This window comes from Chlamydotis macqueenii, chromosome 3, assembly GCF_036417535.1.
Source record: "Chlamydotis macqueenii isolate bChlMac1 chromosome 3, bChlMac1.mat, whole genome shotgun sequence".
Taxonomy (NCBI): Eukaryota; Metazoa; Chordata; class Aves; order Otidiformes; family Otididae; genus Chlamydotis; species Chlamydotis macqueenii.
In genome coordinates, this window is record NC_141558.1 from 34,466,139 (window position 1) to 34,490,793 (window position 24,655).

A 24,655-nucleotide genomic window follows, 5' to 3' on the forward strand; every position below is an offset into this window, starting at 1 on the left:
CAGTCATCTCAGAATACTTTGTATTTAAAGTGTTTTCCTGGGAGGTGGAAGACTAATCCCTATATTGCAGCAATAAAGTATTCTAAGCTTTTCCTTTATGGGGTGTTTTGTTTTTTTTTCATGGTCCCAAACTCTCACTTGTTTTCCTGTTCTTTAAATTTTGCTAGAAGAACCACATAATAAAAATACTATTATGCAGTCTGATGAAATATTTAATCCAAACAAAAACCAATGTGCCTCACTGCAAATCCTGAAAAAAATATAGCAAAGCATTTATTTGTTTTTATTTTTTAGATTCACCCATCAATCAAAAAACTATACATATATGCACGGTCTTAATCATAATTAATTTTCCTGAGAATTCCTTTGAAGGACTAAGTGAGCAATGCCTCCTTCCCACTTTTCTCTTTGGGTCTCTCTCTTACATGCTGGCTACTCCCAAAACCTATCCTCCACCTTCTTCTCCTCTCTTACAGCTTCAGAGGTTCAGGGGCAGAACTGGGAGCACTGTAAAAAGTGTAATTGTTCTTGTTTTCTGCCTGAGAGGAAAATAGTGCTGCATTTGTGAAAAGTTCCTTTTGTGGGTGAATCACTACAGTATCACTGAGTGATTATTACATGAAAACTTTTATGAGCAAGAAATCAAAGCCTGTTTGCTAGGGGATTACACATTAAAATGGATAAAATACTTTTTATATTGACTATGATAACAAATATAACTAAAACTACAATAACTAAGATATAAGGTGACAAATAATGTAATGCTAAAAATTAATCAATGGACATATTGCATAGCTATATAGGCAATATTATTTGTGAGAGGGGAGATGAAGTAAGGGAAAGAAGAGGAGCTGTTGCTGTGCCATTAGCAACTGTGGGATTGCTGAAGTGTTTCCCCGGCACATGACCTGACTACAGCCCTATTTCTCCTGCTCCCTTAGGAGTGAGCTGTGTGAATAATTGCATAGTTACAGAGTTGCACTGGGATGCAGGTAAAAAGCCAGGAGGAAGGAAGCATTTTCAGACTAAGTAAGGGAGCCTTGAGACAGGGTTGATGTTGGGGTGAACTGAAATGTTATCTGTCAGCTGTAGCTGTCAGCAAAAATATTAAAGAAAGAGCAGCTGCATCATGCCACAAGCAGGGGAGTGGAGCAATCGCCGCTCCAAAATAGATTTGAGAGTCAGACAGAGTTTTCTTTTAATGAACCCCATTAATAGTCATGGACTGTTTATTTTCAAACCTGCTTTGAGTCAGTTGATAATGCTACTGCTTTTAAAATGTTTTAAACAAATGCTTGAGATGCAAGTAAAGAGCTATCTAGAATAGGACTTACTCAAAGGTTTGTTACTACTCCTACAAAATATAATTTTTCCTACTAGCTATTTTCAGCCTCTGTAACTCTAAATTTACCCTCATCATTTTAGTATATACGTGCTGATATAACAATAAAATTTATATGACAATAAAAAAAAATCATAACTATGTTTCTCAGCTGGAAGAAAAATTATTGGCTTATTATAGCTTCTGTAGCATTTATTCTTCCTTTTCAGAACACTTAATTAATAAGATACTCAGCCACTCTGAAAATATTTATTAAAGAATAACATTACAGTCTTTTTGAGTTGCCACTAAAGAAAATAATAAGTAGTAGTCTCTTCTGGATCTTGAATTCCAAGATAAATGTTATAAAGCCTGTGATGGGCTGTTATTGTTTACTGCTTGGAAAAACTTATGCAACAGCAGAATACTGTTCTGATTTTTGAGCTCCTGCTAATGAAGTACAACCAGACAGCGTACATTGCCATGAGTCAGGAAATCTGGATGTTCCTGGACAGAGGCCAAGGGAGCTTAGACACATCAGAGATGTGATGTATATGTATCCTCTGGGGGAGATACACTGAGTTGTTTCTAAGCATCTCAAGCTGCCCGATTCAAGAAGCAACCAAATGACCACCCTGAAATGAAGTTACTAGCTGTTTGTTCCTCAGAGTCTCTTGTTTTTACACCAGGAAAACAAGAATGAAGTAGGCTGTCCAGAGGAGCTTACGAGATATTAGGTTCAGCCTTGAGACAGTAGATCCAAAACCCTGAGGATATAACTTTGTTCTTTCACTATAAAAAGAAAAAAAAAAAAAAAAAACCCACACAAAAGAGGAACAAAACAAAAACATTAAAGGAAAAGAAAAAAATAAAAACCCTGATATGCTACAATTTACTGTGAGACTTTAAAGAATGGTATTACATTTTTGTAAGAGTATGGGTGCTACCATTGTACACATGGGGAGAAGCTCCCCTCTCCACAATGCTAAATCCTTTGCTGAAATGCTGCTGTGTTTCAGTACAATACTATGGTACATATGCAACTCCCTGGCCTTTCTGAAGCGTTCAAAATCTTGTTACTATGGGCCTCTATTTTTTGATGAAAATAACTGGTTTCCTAAAGCTAGTTGGGATCATGTAAAAGGGTGCACTGCTTTCTTTCCATTTCCAGTCCCCTTTCTTGCAGCTTAATATAACCACCTCAGGAGACTTTAATTATTCACTCTTCCCCTACCCTTTTTTGGTAGGTGCATTTTCCTTATCTTCCCACAACCCTTCCCTGCATCGTGCCCAAGGGAGCAGTACAGTCTTCACTGCAGATGAGGACATGCAGAGCGGTTTTCTCGCTACACAGTCTGTGCTGGTACAGCCAGGTACACGGGTGGCTGCTTGGACTTCCAGATTTCTCATCTTTTATCAAGGGAAGCTCTCACAATAAAGACTTGACATCCCTCTCATGAAATCCAAGGAAAGGTTATTCATTACCCTATTCTTTCCCTCTCTGAGAAGGCTCTCAAGGAAACTAAGAAATAATTTCCAGACCTCTTGCTTTCATCTGGACTAGCTTCAGGCTAGTTACCCCGCAGCAAGGCATGGTATGGTAGATCGGCACTACCTTTGGCAGTGTGTCGGCAGCTTGCCCTGCCTCTTCTGTGCTGTGGCACATATGTGAGCATAGGGCTCTGCCCTGCTCTCGGATTCACTGTCCCTTCTATCTACTGGTATTGCCAATTGCACTCATTCAACATCTTGAGACAATCTTCCAAAGTTGTGCTTCAGGAGATTTTAAAGTATATCTTATGGCATCAGATCATCTAGAGCTCATAGACATTAACTAGTGATAGGACGAGAGGAAATGGCCTAAAGTTGCAGCAGGAGAGGTTTAGGTTGGATATTAGGAAAAATTTATTTACTGAAAGAGTGGTGAGGCCACTCAGAGATGGAGTCACCATCCCTGGAGGCATTCAAAAAACACGTAGACGTTGCACTTCAGAACATGGTTTAGTGGACATGCTGGTGTTAGGTTGATGGCTGGACTTGATAATCTTAGAGGTCTTTTCCAACCTTAAAGATTCTATGATTCTATGACTTCAACTCTCTCGAGGCCATTAGGACTGGTTTTTTTTGGTTTTTTTTTTTTCTATTTTTCTCTGTTTTTAACTAAAGCTGAGAGTCATGTAAAGGCAACCTAATCCCTAGGGTCAGTCCTCATCAAAAATCTCTGTTGCCATGAGAGTCACCTGAACTGCCACCATTCCATTGCTTTACAAAGCAGGCAGGGCTGGAGACCCTGGTTATTTGCTGAACCTGCAGGAGACAGGCAGCACTGCAGGTCACTTCTGTTTTCCAGGCACTCTCTCTTCCCGCAGCCAGTATGTGGGGTTTGTGTGGCCTCCCCCCAGCCCCACAGCAGCTCTGAGGCCACCTCACCACCAGCTAATTTGGGCAGTTGCCACCTGCCCATCCCTTTACTCAAAGGTCCTTTTTCCTCCAAGCTGGGTTTTTTCGTCAGTAGCCTCTTCTTGTACAAGGCAGCTTGTCCTGAGCACTGCCAAAATAACAACAAGCCCAGGAGCTGACAGCACCTTCTTTACCCTATTAATTACTTCTGGTAAAACTGAACATGAGGGGATGGTTTTATTTTTCCTGAAACATCTTAGCATTGACACAAGTTTGATTTCTATTTTAGCATGGTTTTGTTCTTGCAGCTTCACGGTCATACCCCCAGTCCTCCTCTTTCCTTTTTCTGCTATACTTTACCAGTATGGCTGATGTCTTGCTACCCACAACTCAGGGCACAGCTATGCTTGTCTCTGGGGAGCTCCTCTAAAAATACATATTCTTGTCATTCAGACTAATTCAACTTCTATTCCTACTTCTCCCAGTAGAATCTGGTTTCCAAGGAGGGCTATTTAAGTCTCCTTATTCAAAGCTGTTGACATGATGTTCAATACTTTAACATCTCAGAGTGTCAAAGTCACTACTATATTTATTCTTGTAACAGCCCAGGTGTCACTGAAAGTGTAGAAGTAAATAACTTGCTGAGAGTCATACAAGGAGTCACTGATGTTAAAGCCACCCATTTAACCAGCTACCTTCTCCCTTGCTATAACACCTAGCACCTCACATTTTAAGGTAACATTATTTGAAAAGGATAAACAACAAAATTCAAACATGGCATGAATATTTTGGAAAGGGAACCTGAATTTAGCAAAGTGTTCCTGATTAATAAGCAATCAGATGTCCTCTCATTCTTGCAGCCTATTCCCTGCAGTGTGATTTAGTCTTCATTTATACAGCTAATGCTGGAGGTATCTGAATTAACCCTCCTTGTGTGCAGTTATGCTTGCCTCATTTTTAGATACTCGCTGCTGTCTTGGAGGGATTTCTTAAACTGACAGCAGTAGCCTGTAGAATTGTTCCTGCTCTACTTATTCCTTAACAAACTATTACAAACTGTTATATCCAGGGTATTCACTGAACACTTACATAGATTATTCAGTTTATTTCTGATATTTTTCTGTGTTTCCCTTCTATCTAAGCTAAGGCAAAACTCATTACACTGTCTATAGGTAATATCAAGTACTGTCTATAGCTAAATAACATGTTTTTCTAGCACTTCATTAGTTTTCAGAGACCTGTGGTGACAGAGGTTTTGTGGCTGGTAGTGATACTGAACAGGGGCTAGAAACTAGGATCACTGCTGGGAATTGGTTTTCTCGGAGCCAGGCAGCTGTGTCACTCTCACAGAGAGGGCTCTGAACAGGTCCTCCTGAGCCCCCAATTACCACAGCAACCCTGCTGTGTATTTCCATTTACAAATAGATCAAATTCTGTATCGAAGGTACTTATATTGTACCACCTCCATCTTTCTAATAAAAAGCTGCTTCAAAATCATTTGAGGTTTAAGAATGTGTCCTCTGAAAGAGGGAAAATCAGTTTAGTTATTTTTTTCCTCAAACTCATAAGCTACTTTTAAAACTACTGTCCACATGGATTCAAGGCAGGGTAGTTAAAGATGCTCTATCTGGTTAACTCATGATTTAGAGGTTCCTAGCTTTAAAACACTAAGCCTTACAGCATCCTGCTGAAGCACTTCTTGTCTGTCCTAGCTCGTTCTGGCATGTTTCAAAGCATGATCCCTTCTTCCTGAATCTCACTAACCTTCTCACTAATTTAACCCACACTGGAGCATATGGCAGCTTTTTTTTTTACTAAAAAAGCTGCAAGGGTAATTTGTATGAGCTGTGCATGTGTGCAAATGATGTTAGCTCCTCAAGTTCCTCTCTACAGCAAGTTCTGAGTTTGCTTTAGACAAGTACAATGGGATCTGAGACCTGTGTACTCCACCAGCTGTGGGAATTCCCTAGCCTTTTTCCACTCATCTCTACTGATGATGGCAAAGTTTTAGTCACAGTTTTAGGAACAGTACTCGTGGATTCATTTGAAGAGAAGAAGAATACCTGTCTTCAGTGGTTATTCTTAATAGGTATTAGAAATCCTATATGGAAAGACTGCCTGGTACATCCCTTTGAGTGCCACAAGACCACTACTTTGTCCTTGCTTCATGCTACAGTAATAGCCACCAGGTAAATTTAGATGCTTCCACAACCAAGGGCTTTTCTAAACCAAAAGAGCCTAAGCTGGTCTCAGGTTAACCAGAACTCCATCTAGGAATCCTGTTTGCCACATATGCATCATGGTCTGTTCCTGATTAGGATACAATTGGAAAGAGATGTTCAGTAAGAAAAGTGAACTCAGCAGTGGAAGCAGTCTCCAGAGTTTCCTTCCTCAAAAGCAGCATCTCTTTTTTTCCTTCCTTATTTGCTTACTACTGACAACCTCAATCCTAGACTTTCAGCTTATTGAACTACCTGGAAATATAAAGATAGAGTTTTCTTAACCTTTTTTTTTCAGAATTCTTTTGCAGAGAGATGGCATCTTAATGGTATCCTAAATCTAAATGTTTGGCTTTCAAACAGAATGTGTCAGGGAGGAGGAGGAGAGCGTGCATTCTGAAAGCTGGAGTTAACTAGGATAGAAAATTACATACAAGTTTTTTTTGTTCTTATTATGCTTCCTTTAGGATATAACCCATCAAACATAATAAAAATTGAACAAAAAACCCCTACAGATATTCCTTATTTTGCAATTCTGAAAGTGCCAAAGGCCTGTGATAATGTTACTATCAACCGCCTCTCCAGACATCTTTTATTCAGTGTATGGATTTCAATACACTGATTATCATCACTGGTAGAATATTCCTCAGCTAGCCACGTTCAAAACTTTGTGATCCAAATAAGATGTGAGAGCCTAGATTAATTCCAAATTGAAAATACTCAAGATAACTAAAAATAATCAATGCCCCAAGCGACCTGATGAGACCTTGGAGTCAGTCCCGCTTTGAGTGAGACTGGACAACTTCTGTTGGTTCCTTTCATCTAAATTCTGGTTCTGTAACTCCATAAGTGGCACCTCTCATTCAGAGGACATGATACTGTAACCCTGCCTTTTACTATTTGCAATGTGATGCCTTTTGTGACTTGGATGCTAGCTTCTGGCTCCTGCCCCTCAGAGACAGTGGTTCCCATAGCCAGCTGCCCTGTAACACATAGTTCCTCTGGCACACAGGACCTCCGTTGCCATGTGTGTCCCTCCGTGCAGCAGGGACATCTTGTTCTGCACTATGTTTGACATGCTTAAGGACATTTAGCATGGCATCGTTCCCTTCCTTCTGACTCCTGCCCAGAGTAAAGAATCGGAATGTTTACTTTTCTCTAAAGAATTTTATCAGATTGAGGAACTTAAATCCTTATCTACTGGAATATAATTCATGTTTCTTTTTATTACAGAAGTCCTTGTAGGAGAATAAAAGGAGGAGAAATAAGACACTATAGAAGAACTACTGTAACCTTTACCTTAAAAGTTAGATCCAAAAGGTTTTGTGATTACAGATGGTGGGACAAGTGAGATTCGGGCGGTAAGCATGAATGACAGACACAGGAATTGAATAGCTTTAGTATGAGAAATATATGCCTAGGTTTTTAAACATTTTAGTCAGCCCAACACCGAACCAGTCATGCTTAACCACACGCGCTTTGCCACCCTTTCCTTTATGTCCTTGCTTATGGCTTTTAAGGAATATTTTTTCAGCAATCTGGATTTTATATTTTAAAAGAAAGAATGTTCTTTGAGTCACATAACTAGATAGTGTGAGGTTTTATGAACATGCTATCTACTACGTTCACAAATTTGAACTTGAAGATAAATTGTGTATGTTTTTCTCTAGTGTATATTTGTTGTCACAGTAACTGCAGTTTTCCCAATAAATGGAAATTGCATCGTTTCCTTAGCATTCAGGTTATTGCACTGAAATAGCACCATGAACTCATCACCACTTCTCCCTTCCTGTTGTCAAGCTAGATCTCATTTAGTCACAGGAACAGGCACTAAAACAGGTTAGTTTAGATATGCGCGCATAAGAAAGCTGAGGCAAGTCTGCTTAGCCCCAGTACATCCTATGACTCATGCATGTGTGGGAAAGACCTTATTTTCACAGAGATCTCTTAGATAAACAAGGCAAGTTGGCAGCAATTCGATTACACCGATGTTAGCAGTCTCGTCCTTTCTGTTGCGTTCATTTGCTTTATGTTTTCTGAAAAATGCAAGCAGTCTGATAAACACTAATGAAAATTATTCTACCAAGGACACAGGAGCTTTTGTTTTCGATTACTTGTTTTTAATAGGAGCAGCCTTAAAATCAGTTTCCAAAAAAAATCATTTTCTGTTATTACAATAGAATCCACTTTTTCCCAATTTCTTTTAGAAGTTTGTTAGTGAAGCTGTAGCTCTGGCTACCCACAGCCATAATACACTAGTTAGTTAGAGACCTCCCCCTACCCGAACTACAAGCCTCTACATACTGTGGACTTCAGCTAGAAAATTGATTTAGCTTCCAAAATATTACTTTTACATATGCACTTGAACAAACTTTTGAACAGCATAAATCACAAAACATTATGCTCTTTGACACCATTTCCCCAAAAAGAAAAAGCAAAGAAAGCAACCCTTACTGTATTAAAGAGCTCTTAAAGTACATAAATCAAACTGAAAACGTTTACTGCAAATTCATCGAGGTTTCTGCTCTTGTTCTGAAACCCCACTAGTTTATATCTGAATGAGTCTGATGACATCATAGATAATTAAGATTTTAATTGCCATTTTATCAGCTTTGAAGTAAAACTCATTTGGACAATGTACAGCAATCTTTCAGATTCACACACCCCTTTGCTTGTGTCAGCTAACAGCAACTAGAGGAGTTGCCCATTTAAGGGAAAAAGTACAAGCTCCAGCCTATTTCCCTGTACTTTGGATGTGTTTGTCCCACTCCTTCAGCAATGCATTCTGTAATGCCAAAAAGCATTTCTTTCCTTACAAAAGGCACACATACGTACACACACATATGGACATTTCTCTTTTGCAGCTCTCATAGAGCTGCAAAATTAAGGAACTGGATGTTGGAATCATTAATTTTATTCTCAGTGCTATAATACCACATATAGCAATTTTCTGTTAACTAGGGAGTAAAAAAAAAAAAAAAAGCAGTGTCACTTCATTGCCTCAGAACACTCACTAAACAGTCCAGGATAAATCATGTATTTTAACAGCTGTGTATCTACAGAAGAATTATTTCAAAATAAAGTGCAATTGCGCTTTTAGGATATATGTTTTTAATTGTAGAAATTGTCTCTTTCTCTGTATTTGCAAAGTGTATAAACCATTTTGGAGGAGACAACAATCTATGTAATCTTACATATCATCTTTAGAGCTAGCACTTGAATGCTTTACTTGTGGAAAAGATTGAGAAATTTAGTCCAGCCAAAGCAGAATGAGAATTATAGGGCAAAGCCACCTTGAATTAAAAAAAAAAAAAAAAGAGAAAAAGAAAAAGCTGTCCCAATTTAGGAAGACTTTGTGTCTGCATTGATACTAGTACTTATTTTGCTATGATGGCAAGAATAAAAGTAATACAGAAAGTGCAAAAGCTGGACGAGTAGGTGAAAAGACCCGAAATAAAAGGAAAAATCTAATCAAGTATCCAGAAAGGCACAATTATCACAAATACATTAGGCATCACACAATCTTCAACATGATTAGAGACTCCCACTGTCTTTCCTGAACCGGAACTAGGCACAATTGTTCCTGTCCTCTGGACACCAGTACCTCAAAGAATAACTAAGGGAGTGCGTTATAAATGCTTTATTTTTTGAGTAGCACTAACTTAGTACAAATACGAGCTACTAAATGAGAAAAAGAGAGGTTAAGAAATTGTAATTCTTTATGAAATAATTGTTTCCTCAGTTATCCAATATTCTCCAATCTCAAGATAGCCTATATTCCCCAAATAATTCCCAGTATTCTGTACAAAATTAGGAAAAAAATTTCAGTAGAAAACACTGAGAGAAATGAAAAGACTAAAAATGAAAAGCATCAGAATAAGATGATGAAGCTGAAAAGTGCAGGTGTTTGTGCTTATTTTAAAGAAATATTTAAACATTTCTATACAAAATATTATCACTATCTTATCACATACTCCATTTTCTCTTTCTAGCTTTCAGTTCTTATCTTAGGTTTTAAATACTAAATATTTTTTGGTGAAATAGGAAGCATGAAGAGACAAAGTGGAGTTCCTTCTCCTTTGTCTTGTTGTTTCATCTGGCTTCTTCACAAATATTACAGCTCTATTTCTCCAAATGGCATTTTAGACATGTAGAAGGACAAAATCCCTGCCTCCAAATTCAGTTTATATATTAAAATAGTATGGCAAACTGCAACAACAGACCTTGAGAAAGGAAGGGAAGAAACAGGAAATTAGAGGAAAAAGTAGAATGTCTCTTAGGAAAAAAATTATTTGGACAGGACTATAGATGATACATTTTGTTAAATGCTCTCTTGAGGGGACTGGAAATTTATCTGTTAATTATTGAACACTAAGGTCTCATCTTATTAAACTTAAAGGAAATCTCACTCTGAATTCAGTGGCATAAACCTGGCCTTTGACTCAGCACAGCTCTGAGACATATTCTTAATTTATGCCTGGGGGCACATCAACTGAGTTAGATAAGATTGCCTTAAATTAAGCACGTGTGGAATCTGTGCCAACACAAAGATGCTGTATCAGGAGTTTTACTGATACACCTGTATCAGTAAAAAGTTTTTAGTAGGGAAATGGTTACACTGGGGAAATTGTGACCCAGAGAAGCAAAACAGGGCTTACCAATAAAAGCAGAGATTTCTCTGTATACTTATGCTAACTCCACAAGTTGCTTCCAGGAAGCACAACTGTATCTTCAGGAGTCCTACCTTGGTCGACATAGCTCTTAGTAGACAAACTTAGTCTTTCCATGACATTAGTGTCAGGTGCTACAGTGAGAGGCATTATAGAAAACTCATATGTCATTAAGTCAATGTCAAGCTTAGAGAAGCCAGTAGCATAGAGGAAGGACCAGTTAACACCAGAGCTGAAGGTTAGTAGTCTACTAGACACGAGCAGGAGGAGTATGGGAAAATCACGGCGGATGTAGGCAGGGACAGAACAGTGCTGAGCTTTGAAGATGAATTTCAAGTCTTTGAATTTGGTGTCAAAAAGAACCAGATGTTCTATAAAGAGATTGAATGACTGAGGTGATGACAAAACACTCAGTTAAGACGATGACTTTAACTGCAGCTAGATTGGCTAACAGAGGCCATAAATAATAATCTTGCTGTAATTAAGGTGAAAGAATGAGCCACAGGCAGAGTCTGGAAGTGGATTCAGATTAGGAGGGATATAGAGTCCTCAGCACCACGAAAGGCACCATTTATTCCACAGTTACGGGAATATAAACAAAACGAAAATAATACATAATGGTGAAAATAAATGGATATGCTATGTCTACTTGACTTACAATAAAATCTCTACAATTGAGTGTATCGCCAAATCCTAAATTACTTTTTGATGTGATATAAAATTGCGCTTGGTTTCACTGCAGTCATTAGTAGAATTGGCTATTCTTCAAATATGAAACCATCTGTTGAATAGCCACATTACATATACCACAGATTTGATTGGAAAATCCCAGAGCCTCTTTGTGGACACCTGTTGAGAAGAGTAATTATAGCCTCCTCCTCCATTTTAAAGTGGAAAAGAAGACAGATGTATGTTAAACCACAACTTCGTGTGTTAGAGTTGGAAGTTGCTATCAGATTGTTCAGAAGTCACTTCATGTGATAGTTACCAGGTTAATAAATTTACCTTTTGCATTTAAAATTTTTTCCAAAAGTAAATTGTGCAAGAAAAGTAAAATTGGAAAACCACACATTATGCTCAGCAACAACTAAAACCAAAAAGCAGTCAATAATTACATAGCATTTTCCCAGATTTTGTCATCCCTATATATTCAGGTCAAATTTGTCATTTCTCCTCAGTTTATTATTTACCAATTAAATTAGCCAAAATAAGAAACAGTAATTTTCACTCTAATGTCAAGATGACAAAACTCGTACAAATCACATTGTCTCAAGTTTTAGTTCTCACTATACAGCTTATGAAAAAATAACTTTCTCAGGATATGTTTATATTAAAAAGTAATACCAAAGTTTCCTTTTGAGATTTAGATCTGGGATACCATTGTGCTGTAGTAATTCCACAGTAATGATTATCACATTAAATCACGGCCTTCAAAAAGTATTCCTATTTAGTGCTTAAGTAGTGTGCCCCTTTCTTTGAAATAAAATGTAAAATACATTACTTTTGCTTTTAAGGATTTTCCTCCGTCCTAATACTTAGTTTATCTTATTGTTTTACAGGCAGTTACATTCTCAGTCACCAAGTCAAAGTTGCTTCAGAGTATGTTAATTCCATCCAATCAGTAAGCATGTCACTGCTAAGATGTGGTATTGATGTCATTTATATAGTATGCAGGGATGAAACTAGAATTATTTAGCTAAAGCAAGACCTCCTCATCTTCCTGAGGCAGTCCCAGAGTCCACAGACTAAGTGTCAAACACCACAGACAGTCAGCATAGACTCAATCCATTCCTTTTTTAGGACAAATATTTTTCATCTAAGACAATTCTACATGAATGTGTGAGCAGGGGTTAAGTGCATTCTTTAAATTGTTGCCTTCATAACTGAATTCATATTGCATATGAATTAATAATCAGTACGCCTTTTAAAAATTCACACATACTAGATTTCTTTTGTTTGGAGAAAATGGCTTTAAAAGATGGGGGGCGGGGGGGATTCATTCTTCAATTGCCCAAACAGCTTTTGTCAGTTTAGACAAAGCTAATCATACTAAGCAATTCCTCCCTTAAATTACATGACCATTATGGGACCATAGGATGTGCGTTTCCAACAGACAAACAGCCTCCAATTCTGCTGTCAGCGTAAACTATCTGAGACCTGGTTTCTCATTTATTTTGCTAAAAGAAACAAACACTTTAACAACAATGACCCAGCTCAAGCACACTTGGGTACCATAAACATAAGGTCAGTCTTTAGGATGGTTGCATTATACAGAGAATCAATCGAGCAGAGATTCATATTTGTTCTATGTAAATAAGTACAAGAGGAAGAACCAAGAGTTGTTGTCACAAAGATAGTATGAAAGGCATCAGGTGTGCCTCTGTGCTAAAAGTTAGTAAGGAAACAAAAAGTACAAATGCGCTGGGTCACAAAGTATTCAGGTAACTCAGTTACTGAACAGCTATTTCCTCTTACTTATCACACAGGCTGTCACTGTTTTTAATACCTGCCAGACTATCACTGGTAAGGGATGATATGTATTCTATTCTTAAATGTTGGTTTGTCTTCTGTCAGCCTGTAAGCAGATATGCAAGATACATGTCAAAAATCTATATTTCATATTACTACTAACTACTTAATTATGCTCATTCTAAAAACTACAAAAGTTACTTAAGCAATGTTTTTCTGTGATGAAAGCATAAAAAAAAAAAACCCTAAAACTTTTATCCCAGCTTTCATCTGCTGACATTTCCAAATCATGCAGAAGATTATTCATAGAAGGAAAGAGACAACAGTCACTAGAAAAGAAAATAACTTCTTTTAAAAAGAATGCATTGAAGTGGTTAGCTCAGTCTTACCTGTCAGCAACACGAACCTAGGAATCTATCCTTTACGCTGTGAGATTCCAGTAGCTTGTCCCACAGCACTGCCACTGTAGCAGACTGATCCAGCCCAGGAGAATACAAAGAGAGAAACTTTTCCCACTTTTCTAGGTCTACCAGCAGCTGAAGTAATGAAGGAAATGGGGAAGAGAACAGAAGACCGGAGCTGCTTCTCGCAGAAATCCCAGGCAGGAGAAGTAGGAGGTATACTCTGTCTGTGTCTCACCCAGACTTTTGTTTAAAAGTTTTTTCAACTGTTGCTAGGTGGTGTTAGGCTTTGGCAGTTTAGTTCTCAGATTGTATTTCCCCTCTTCTGGTCTCTTCACACAGTGTTACAGCAATGACTTTGTTGAGCTCAGCTCGCTTGTGCTATATTTAACCAGTGTTCTCAGCAAGTCAAGCCTGTCAACAGCTGAGAAGTTTGGAGCAGGCTTTGCTGAGTTCCTCAGCTGCTGAATTATCAGTGGATGTAGCACTGCACAGCCCAGCTACCACATTCACTGAAAGATTGTGGGGAAACTGTCAAATCCTTTTAAGGGCTTCCAGTGACTTCACGGGAGTAATTACTATTTAAAGCACTAAGTACAAGATGTGTATTTAGGCATATATTTTAGACTGCTAGAGAAAGAATACTTGTGTTCACAGCAGATGAGTTCAATTATTTACACAGTGAGGATTTTCCTAGGACAAGTAGGAAGTTTATAATTTGAAAGGTATGCACTTCACTTGAGGAAAAATCACACGTGGGGAAAACTTTTTGCAGCATAATTTTTTACAGAGTTTAAATATATTAAGATGACAGGGAGAAATTAATGAAGGGCTTAGGCTGGAAAGTTTTCAGTATAATACTTATTCCAAAGACAACCTTTTTTTTTCCCAGAGCAAGAGCTCCCTACAGTAATTCCTACTCTGTCTCTAACTCTCACTGAAGAAGAAAAGGAAAGCCACACAAACCCCAGGTTTTTTTTGATATGGGTGTTAGGAACGCATCACTCCAGGGCTGTACGCATTCTGATGTATCCACACTTGCTTCTGGATCTAATTACTCTTCCTAATTCTAAGCCATAAGCCTCCTAATCAACAGACCAGCAGTAACATCGGGCATCTTTTCAGCCCACAAACCACCATCATATCAAGATTCTCCAAAGATGCTGCAGATATCAGACTCCAGAGTGAAGTTCTACTACCTCATAGCAGAACAGCCCCTGTAAATACCTCTGGCAAGAAAAATTACTCCCCCCAACAACCCTGTTCTCATTTGAGCTGTGCTTCAGAGTGAAATTCAGAACGAGCCTCCTTTGGAAAGCTTTTCCCTAGTGACAATTCACCATATTCATCAAGGGTTAGACAAAGAGGAAGGAAAGAAAGAAGAAAGGGAAGAATAAAGTAGAAAGATGCTGAATAAGTTGCTTGTTGATATTTATACATTGAGATACCCCAGCCTTTTAGAGCAAAACAAGGAGATTCAAGCAAACCATAACAATGACTCTGGCTCACTGTGCAAAACAGTAGGACGGGTAGTGAAAAGGTATGGTGCTCTTTTTGGCAATTTCAACATGCAGGAACCTAATCAGCAACAACTGTATGAGATGCCAGGGAGTGAGTACAAGCCCTTATGGGAAGCAGCTGTAGGATTAGCTGTAGCCTGGTGCTCTAACTCTGACTCTGGAATGACTTCTGCTTGATCTGTCTTGTTTTCTAAACAAGTAAGGAACAATGAAAAAATACTTTCATTCCCAAGGACCTTATAAGGAGAAAATGAAGTAAATATTAGGTATTGTGTCAAGTAACTGACATTTAGACACTGATGACACATTTATAAATGCCTCCAATTATGTCAAATATATTTTATTTTGAAGACCAAGTCATAATCACTAATTTCATGTTGTCCATTTCAATATTTGACTTGGACAGAACAGCTAGAATGTATACAATAGAAATGCTTCTATCTTACAGAAACAGCTATTTGGAAGATTACTGTAGAAACAGATAATATATTGGCACAAAGTGTGGTGTTACATGCTTACACTTTGAACTGAAGTGAGTTATGTATGTCCACATTCTAAAAAGAACATCTAATTTTTTTTCCCTTATATAAAATTGAGGTACTCCAATCAGATGAGTAATGTTTTGACTATTCTGGCCTTAACTTCTTGGCCAAAGTGTAATATTAATAGTACTTTATCCATTCAACTACAATAAATCAGGCAAACAAAACAATTAACTTGACTCATAAATCTCAGATAAATGAAATGATTCTCAACATTTCTCTCCCATTAGTTAGTGGCACATTCACTGAGGGTAAAACAATACAACTTCTTAGGAGGCAATCTCTGCTGCCAGCCCTTGTGGGTAGCTTTTAATAGTGACCTGCTGATGTAAGTCTGCTTATTCTTGTACACTTGCAAACTTACACTCTTGTGCACTTGCAAACTTACTCTCTAGCTATCCACTGTAGATATTAATCCTGTAACACAGCGGGAATTTCAGAAAAAAAATTGGGGAAAAAAATTGGGGAAAAAACCAGAACCACAGGAGAGACTTTTTAGTTTGGCATCCTACATTAGGTCCTAGTGTCAACATGCAGCATGATTCTAAGTCCTAGTGACAAGCTACAACTAAGTCTAAAAAGTTACTTTCTTAAAATTTCTGATAATAATGATATCTCTTAGTTAAGCAACCAGGATACTACAATCCAAAGTAAATACTTCTAAGAAAAATTTTAATGGAAACCAAAGCTCTCAGCATTATTTCAAGCAAAACACCAAAGGCCAGAACCATGCAAAGCAAAAGGGACAACATATGGCTCTAGAAGAGTGAACAAGGACAGCAGCAGGACTTGTTGCCAATTTTTGAGATAATGTTAGTCACAAATAAAGAATAGGGATTGTCATTGTTCACACTATAATATTTCTCTGTACTTTACTAGATAATGGAAGAAAATTTTTTATGACATGAGCTGCTCTAGAGAAATTCCAGGCTTGAGGTAGAAATCACTGACACAAAATCCATTGTTTTTTATAAAGAAGATCAAAACAGATATCTTCTTCTGACCTTACTCATCCCTCTTGACCTTAAAATGTGTGCCTGTAAATAATTTTTTTTTTTCTGGAACACATACAATAGTATTACTATATAATTTTTATCTCAACTATCCATCACTGTAGCATACAAGTATATCTCATTCTCTTAAGTCATAGTGGCATCCGGAGATACAGCCTTCTACCTTTGTCATTTTCAAATATTTTACATCAGAATTAACTGGCCAATATATTAGAAACAAATCTACCTAAATGGGCTTAGAGTTTCTTAACTGTATGTCCTGAGGAGCTCTACTATGTGTATAATTCTGTGTGAGCAACCACTGTCAGTTCTTTATTAAGTTGGTCCTTAAAATGCATTAGAGTCACCAGTGTCTTAGTGTCTAAAAAATTAATTTTTTGTTTGCTTGAAGGTTAGTACACCATAGTCTTCTGACACCCTGCTTGCATAATGTCTATTGCTCGCTTCCATAAAAGCTATATTATTTTAGGTTGTGCTACTCCTTTTTGCTTTGTTTTGGCTTTACAGCATAACATATGCTACCTTACAGTACGTTGGAAGGGAGGGTGTTTGATCCTGTTTTGATTAATCTGATCTTGGCTGCACTCACTCGAATCTATATTTTAAGAGGGCTAGCTATTTATTTTTTTCATTTTTCAAGATACTATAGCCATCTCATAAAAGCTGATACTGCTTCTTAGATATTAGGTCTGCTATATCCTCAACTCAAGAACCTGCTTTTTTAGAACCAAATAAAACCCCCACATTTCTGCCATCTACCTCATAGATTCAGTTTAGTTGTTTATTTTATAATCTTCCTAAATTAATGAAACTAAAAAAAAACTTTGTGACATTCCACAATCCAAATATTTGCCCAGATATGTAAATTCTTTTCCTAAGAAAACCAAGTGGAATTAAAAAATGAATTGCATGATTAACACTGCTATTTATATTTTCCTTGCACTTTTTCCTTCCTTTTTTGACAGCTGCAAAACATATGCAATTAATCTTAATTTTGCTAGTGGTAAACATGTCAAATATATTTAAAAAAATCAGTGCCTTAAGATCCTTGCCACAGTCACAAACCTCCACAAACACTTACTGAAGTTTTATAGTCTTTCCTGTAATAGTTGTGCATGCTCTTACTGTCTTTTATTTTGATTCTTCATATCCTGTCTTGATCTATATTGCGTCTTCAAAAAGCATTTTTAGCTTTTTTAAAAATTTATTTTTATGAAAGAAACACATTAAAGGACTTGGCTATTTCAGTTATTTTAAATTTCATATTTCTCCATTATGCCAACAAAAATACTGGCAATTCGTAAGTTTTCTTCAAGTGAAGTGAAGTGCAGTTCAAAGATGACTTGAGACAGTTAGATACATAGCCATATCAAGAAAGTCAGTTGACCCATCCGACCTTGAGGAGCAAAACACTATCTATGACAAATGACAGAAAAAAACGTGTTTGGACACTTTTGAATCTTAAAGCCCCATGACCTGGCTCTAACTTCCAGTTGGCTCTTATGGAGACAGCCTGAAGTATAGATCTGGAGGAAAGTGCCAACACAGACCTCTGGAAATGGAGCTAATCAACTTACTTGCTTCGCTGCCACACCCCAGGAGTGGTATGCAACTTGCTCAGAGACTATGATAAAAATGAGTTGAACATAGATTAATTGCTTTTAAGGCCAGAATAAACTATTTTTGTAATCTAATACAGCCTCCTACACAGGAAAGGCTGTGGAATTTTCCTGATGCAAAACAGCAACTTGCAGTGAATTAAAGCACATTTTCTAGAAAGATTATATAAATAAAATATGGACAATTTGCCACATCAGCGTATAATGCAGTCTAACAGCTAATTGCACTTACTGTTTCAAGCAAAGCAAAACTTTGCAATTTATTTCCAGTTTGCTGTTAGCTGACTTTAGCTCCTAGCTTGCGAGACGGCTAGTCAGTGGCCTTCAACCTCCCTCGATTTTTTCCTGTGGAGATTAACAACGCTGCAGAGAAAATCTAAGCCTACAGGAGCTAGTTGTATTTTTCCTGTGTTTTGAGACCCCCCTGGAAATAGTGCACAGATGTCCTTGGACCACAGAGTAAAAACAACTCTACACCACTTTTCCCTATGTAGGTAATTGAAAATCATAATCAAGTCAGTTCTGAGTCTTCTCTTTTAGGGACCAAATACAGTGAACTTCTTACTGTCCCTTAGCAGATATTTGTATATTATGAAGGAATGCAAACTACCTACAGTTGTTAAAAAATAATCAAGCAAATAAGCAAGCATCCTACTTGCTATAAATATGGATAGGTAGAGATAAAAATAGAATACTATTTTGAGGCTTAAATACTTCCTCGAAGGGAAACCTAGAATATATTTGATTAATAATCCCATGAGGAGATGTTGCACTGAATTAAAATAGTCCTGTTTTTTTCTCAAGATTTGTTTGCACACCATTCAACCGTGAAGGGAGTCCAAAAGAATTGCTACAGATTTTTTTTAACACAATTGAAATATCACCTTCAATTTAATATTAGTATGAATCTTACCTTTATAAAGATCTATCTAAAGGAAAAAACACTCAGAAAGGAACATGAAGAGACCAGCTACAGGTAGGTAATTTTCAGTAGCACATGCAAAGTAAATTATAAATGCTTGCTCTTAATGAAACAAACACAAACTTCACTTACACTTTTAATGGAATAAAACAACAAAAAAACACCATTCTTCTCCTTGTAGTTCAGCTTCATTGTGTTCAACCCACTTAGCACCCCAATCTTTTCAGAAAATCTAACAAGCTGTGAACCAGAAAACTGTAGCTTAATTACAGCCAGTAGATCAACATCTATTTTATAACAGCAGAGGGTCTGGTCATTTATCTTTAAGATGGATTTAATTCTTTCTGCTGTCTTGCCTTCGTTAGTCCATTAGCTTGGAGGAAAAGTGGAATTATTAATTAAGTACAATTCCATAATTGTAATTATGTAACTGTACAGATATTGACAGAATTTGGTAAGATCCCTCTGCTTAGACATGCTCTTTACCGGATCTCTCCCATCCATACAAATGAGCCATCTTCAAATGGAATGCAGCAGTTTGAGGTGAAACATGGCAGTCTTCGTAAACTAAGAATATTACACAAAAAATATGCACACCAGAGGTAATAGAATATTTTCTCCAAACAAAACAGATCATCTGCATGTATTATTAAAGCTCCAACACCTAAGGGCTAGATCACCAAGAACAACAAAGTATCTCTATCTTTGCAAACCTCTGGTTTGACATCTCCAAGAACACAGTGCCACCTATCTAATCGTCAGGGTTAAGTCATGGTAGATGGTGGGAGAGGATGGGCAGAGGGGGCTGTATTCCTTGCACCCAGTCCAGCACCATCCATTTCTCCCTTGCTTGGTTTCCTGCAGGCTGGGGGAAGGCTTCTTCCACTGCACATGCCCAGACTGCAGCTGCATTTCCCATAAGACACTGGTTTCTGTCATCAACTCAGTGCCATTTACATGTTTCATTTCAAGTTCTGACTGGTTATACCTTACTTTGCTTAAGTTTTTGTAAACTAACACTCATATCATTTGTATTCCTGCAGATTTTATTGACAGAAGCCTAAATTCATTATTACAACATCTGTGGACCTGTAGAACTTGAATTGCTGAGGAGAAAGGAGTGGCTAAAACATGTATAAGCGTCCTGATAGCTTGAAAATAGGTACCTGCCTGGACTTCTTTATTTAAGAAAGGGTAGGTTGGGAGGAGCAGCCTTTCCTAATTTTGTCTCTCTGGAAGTCTCAGGACAAGGGGCCCCAGAGATGAACCACAAATTTACTTCAGATGTAAACAACAGTCCAACTCATCTTTTCATTATGAACTGTCTCCAGTCCCCTGACCAAACTGTACACATACACCTCTCAAAGACAGGCATAGCTTTTGCAAGAATAACTTGTGTGCACTGAGCAGGAGAACAGGAGGGAAGGGATAAGGTATTTAGATTCAGGCACAAATCCATGCTTGAGGAACATCTCTGGAAGGGGCCAGAAGCAGGGTTTTGAACTTCAATATTATAATCTCCATGAAGTATCAAAGGCATATAAATATATAAATATAAAGAAAAAGAGAATATATGCAAAATAGCTTACTTTTGTCAAACTGCTCAGCAAAGAATAGGCCGTGTTCTCCAGCTATCTCTGAATATTTGCCATCATTTACACTTTCACAGATGTAGGGAAGAGGAATCTGCTGAAGCACTTCTTTCTGCTTCATATTATTTAAGAATTTGGTCAACGATAATGAAGAGGGCTTAGTTAAATTGGTGGTCTGTTCACTTGCATGAAGAGACATTGCTTACCAGTAATAATAAAAAATAAAATAGTCTTTCAAAGTGCCTTGGTTTTAATCAGTAACGTTTAGAACAGTTCTCTAAGCACATGGTTTACTGGGGAGTGCTAGGATAGACTTGTTTTGCCTTTTTTATTGACTATTGAAAGGGCAGGAGAATTTAGATAACAAAATTTTAACAGTAACAGGTGAGGATGAAAATAGGAAATTTAAAAAAAAATGTTTTATTGCTTTAGGGCCAGTTATGTCCCAACTTTTCCATATTAGCATATAAACTTTCTGTATATTTTGGCACTAAAAGTATACAAGTATATATTTTTTTTCCAAACAGCAGGAGGATTTGTGTTTTTAAAACATATCTATTGGAAAACATTCTGTTAAAAAACCCAAATGCTACTCCTGTTACTACCAGTAAGTCATCAGTTGGAACAACAGAAAAAGTTTAAACTATTATGAGTTTCGACTGAATATAAAAACTGCCACCATCACTCTGACTACAAAGCACCATGCTAGAACATCACCCATGGGAGAATTTAGCACAGAAGTAAGAAAAGGAAACCAGGATTGCATCAGTACATGACTGACTTAACCATATGCTCACAGTGTTAAAGAGCAAACTGACAAATATAACCCCTTTCCTTCCATATATATTGACTATAATTGCTTAGAAAATCCATCTGAACTAAAACCTACAACTGGATGTCTGATAATCTCACTGCAGACTGGTGTGCACTACCTGTTTACTAACAGAAATTAATTAGATTAAAAACTCTCTAAGCTAGAAGAAACTACTCGAGGTTCCTCTCAGTCCTTGTAAATAAGAATGCAGTTTTTTAGAGAAACAAAAATAGTGATGGGAGGTGAGATGGGGAATCCTTAGGGAAATGTGTAACTGCACAGTGCAGAAATCGAAAGAGGGGATATACAGAGAAAATCGAACATGCAGTAGCAAGAGCACTGCAGAATGTCTCCTTGCAAGACACCTGTTCCTAGAAAATGAAAGGGAGACAGAGAAAGTACCTTAAATGTTCTGCATCTACTAAACTATTGGCCTTCAGGGTATAAGCAACCTCAACAGAACAAGGTACATAATTAGTCAAATGTAAGCAACAGTCACCAGTGATAGCCATGTAGCTTTTCTTCTTTTTCATTACCTGGCTAATTTATATGCAGCTATATATATAAAATCTATATTCACCTAAATCCTGAGTATCCCTTCTTTCAGTACTGGAAAGCATAACAGCACAAAGACTGCTGAGCAGAGAAGCCAGAGATAATTCTGGTTAAAGAAACTTGTAAGGAAATTATATTATACTATTTACTTTATTAGGCCATCTTTCTCCCTACAGATTAATAATATTGCTACTTTCTACTTGCAATGGCATCTTTTTTTCAAAAGATGTCACAGAATCAGACAACAGTTGAGACTGGGAGGGACGTCTGGAGGTCATCTCATCCAATCCTTCTGCTCAACCAAGGTAACCTAGAGCAGGCTTCCCAAGACCATGTCCAGACAGCTGCCCAATATCTCCAAAGATGGAGTCCAACACAAAATGAATAGTACATAAGAACAGATTTAGTCTCACCTAAATCAGCCATGAGGTTAGGTAAACAATCTGAGCTGGTTGTTTATGCTCCCTCTATAGTCAATCAAAGTGAATCATTTCATGCAGAGGAGATGATTAAACACTCATTTTTGGATGGTCCAAGTCATGTGAGAAGAATCTCACTTGCAGCACACTTCCCCATCTTATATTAATAATTATTCCAGAGCAATAATTTGTATTAATTTCATGAGTATATCTAGTAGTATTTTCCATGTGCTATATGCTACATAACACTTTTTAAAGAAGTAAATAAAGCTTAGCTTCAACAAGAAAGTAAGTAAAGCACATGATTTTTTTTTTCCCTCTGAAATTCCTGAAATTCTGGTTATTTTTACATTTTCAAGACTGTAGTGTGTCAAGACCTAGGTCTTCATAGTTAGCTAAATAAAACTGAGCCAGGCAGCAAGTTGCACTGCTGGTTATTCAAAACGATAGTGCTCTCCTGGTCATTTAAGTGCTACAGGTCTTCCAACGCTGAAGAGCACGGTATGTAACTGCCTCTGAAAGGCAGAGTTTAACTATGTAAGAGTAGTCCAAAGAACCTATTGAAGTACACATTTAAGTGTTCCTCAGGGTTCAATTCTGTTCCTCAGGGTTCAGTTCTAGGGCCAGTCCTGTTCAATGTATTTATCAACAATCTGGATGCAAGAGTTGAATGCACCATTAGCAAGTTTGCTGATGATACCAAACCGGGAGGTGCTGCTGACTCTTTTGGGGGACAAAATGCCTTGCAGAGGGATCTAGATAGACTGGAGCACTGGGCAGCCATCGATGGCATTAAATTTAACAAGCTCAAATGTTGGACTCTGCACCTAGGATGGAGTAACGCCAGGCACAAGTATAAATTGAGAGAGGAGTGGCTGAAGAGCAGCCCTGCAGAAAAGGATCTGGGAGTGCTGGTTGACAGCAGGCTCAATATGAGTCAGCAGCGTGCCCTGAAAGGAAAGAGGGCAAACTACATCCTAGGGTGCATCAAACATGGTCAAAAGAGGTGATTATCCCACTGTATTCAGCACCGGTGTGGCGTCACCTTGAGTACTGTGTGCAATTCTGGGCCCCACAATTTAAGAAGAAGGTGAAGGTCCTTGAACGTGTCCAGAGGAGGACAACAAACGTGGTGAAAGGGCTGGAAAGAATGTCCTGTGAGGAGTGACTAAGGACGTTGGGTTTGTCTGGCTTGGAGAAAAGGATGCTGAGAAGTGACCTCATTGCTCTCTACAGCTTCCTGAGGAGGGGAAGTGGAGAGGGATGTGCTGAGCTCTTCTCCCTGGTATCCAGTGATAGGATGTGTGGGAATGGCTCAAAGCTGCACCAGGGGAAGTTTAGACTGGACATTAGGAGGCATTTCTTTACTGAGACAGTGGTCAAGCACTGGAACAGGCTTCCTAGAGAGATGGTTGATGCCCCATGCCTGTCAGTGTTTAAGAGGCATTTGGACAATGCCCTTAACAACGTGCTTTAACCTGGTCAGTCCTGAAGTAGTCAGGCAGTTGGATTAGATGATGGTTGTAGGTCCCTTCCAACTGAAATATTCATATCATTTGTTTTATTTTCTATTCTATTCTACTCAAGTGATGCTGAGGAAACATATGATTCAATTAATATTCAGAGCTGATGCACTTTGTGCTACTTCTGTTGTATTATCCCTAGAATCTATATTAAGCCTAAGATTCCTTTAACCAGAAACAGATCCCTTTTTGGCAAATATTACCCTCATGTTCCTTCTTTTACAGAGGGCAAGAGGCCAAGATTTTTAAGTGTTTTGTGCTTCCCTCCCACATATACACCTTTAAAAACTGAAGCTTACTTTATTTTGTCATGTTTTTCCCACAGCTCTTTCATATTAAGCAGATTTTATTTCTCCCTCAGGTCTTAGTAAATTCTTTTAGAAAGCCAAGAAGACATTCATGAATCTCAAAATATTCTTCTATATTTCTGTCAAAAGGATGCCCTCCAGATCATCCACTAAGTGCTTCTGCATTGCTTGCTTTTTAGTGTTGTATGTATGATAGGTTGGGATATAAAAAATTGCCAGCAAATAACAAACCTCTGGGGCACCACCACTAAGACTCTTACAGGGACAGTTTACCCTTCAGAAAACAAGTAATAGTTAAAAATGTAATACTGTCTATACCATAGTGACATAGCTGGGAATTAACTCCAA

General features: G+C 37.8%; 1 protein-coding gene across 4 annotated transcripts in view; it reads right to left on the reverse strand.

Annotated features, from left to right (window-relative positions):
* FILIP1 (filamin A interacting protein 1) overlaps positions 1-13,880 on the reverse strand; it is a 111,326-nt gene extending 97,446 nt beyond the window's left edge. For 2 of the 4 annotated variants that reach the window (XM_086744708.1, XM_086744706.1), the window contains exon 1: positions 13,469-13,880. The gene's annotated coding sequence lies outside the window, so the exon portion shown is untranslated. The remainder of the gene's footprint in view (positions 1-13,468) is intronic. The other 2 variants (XM_086744710.1, XM_086744709.1) reach the window with 2 other exon arrangements.
* Positions 13,881-24,655: the final 10,775 nt, after the last annotated feature.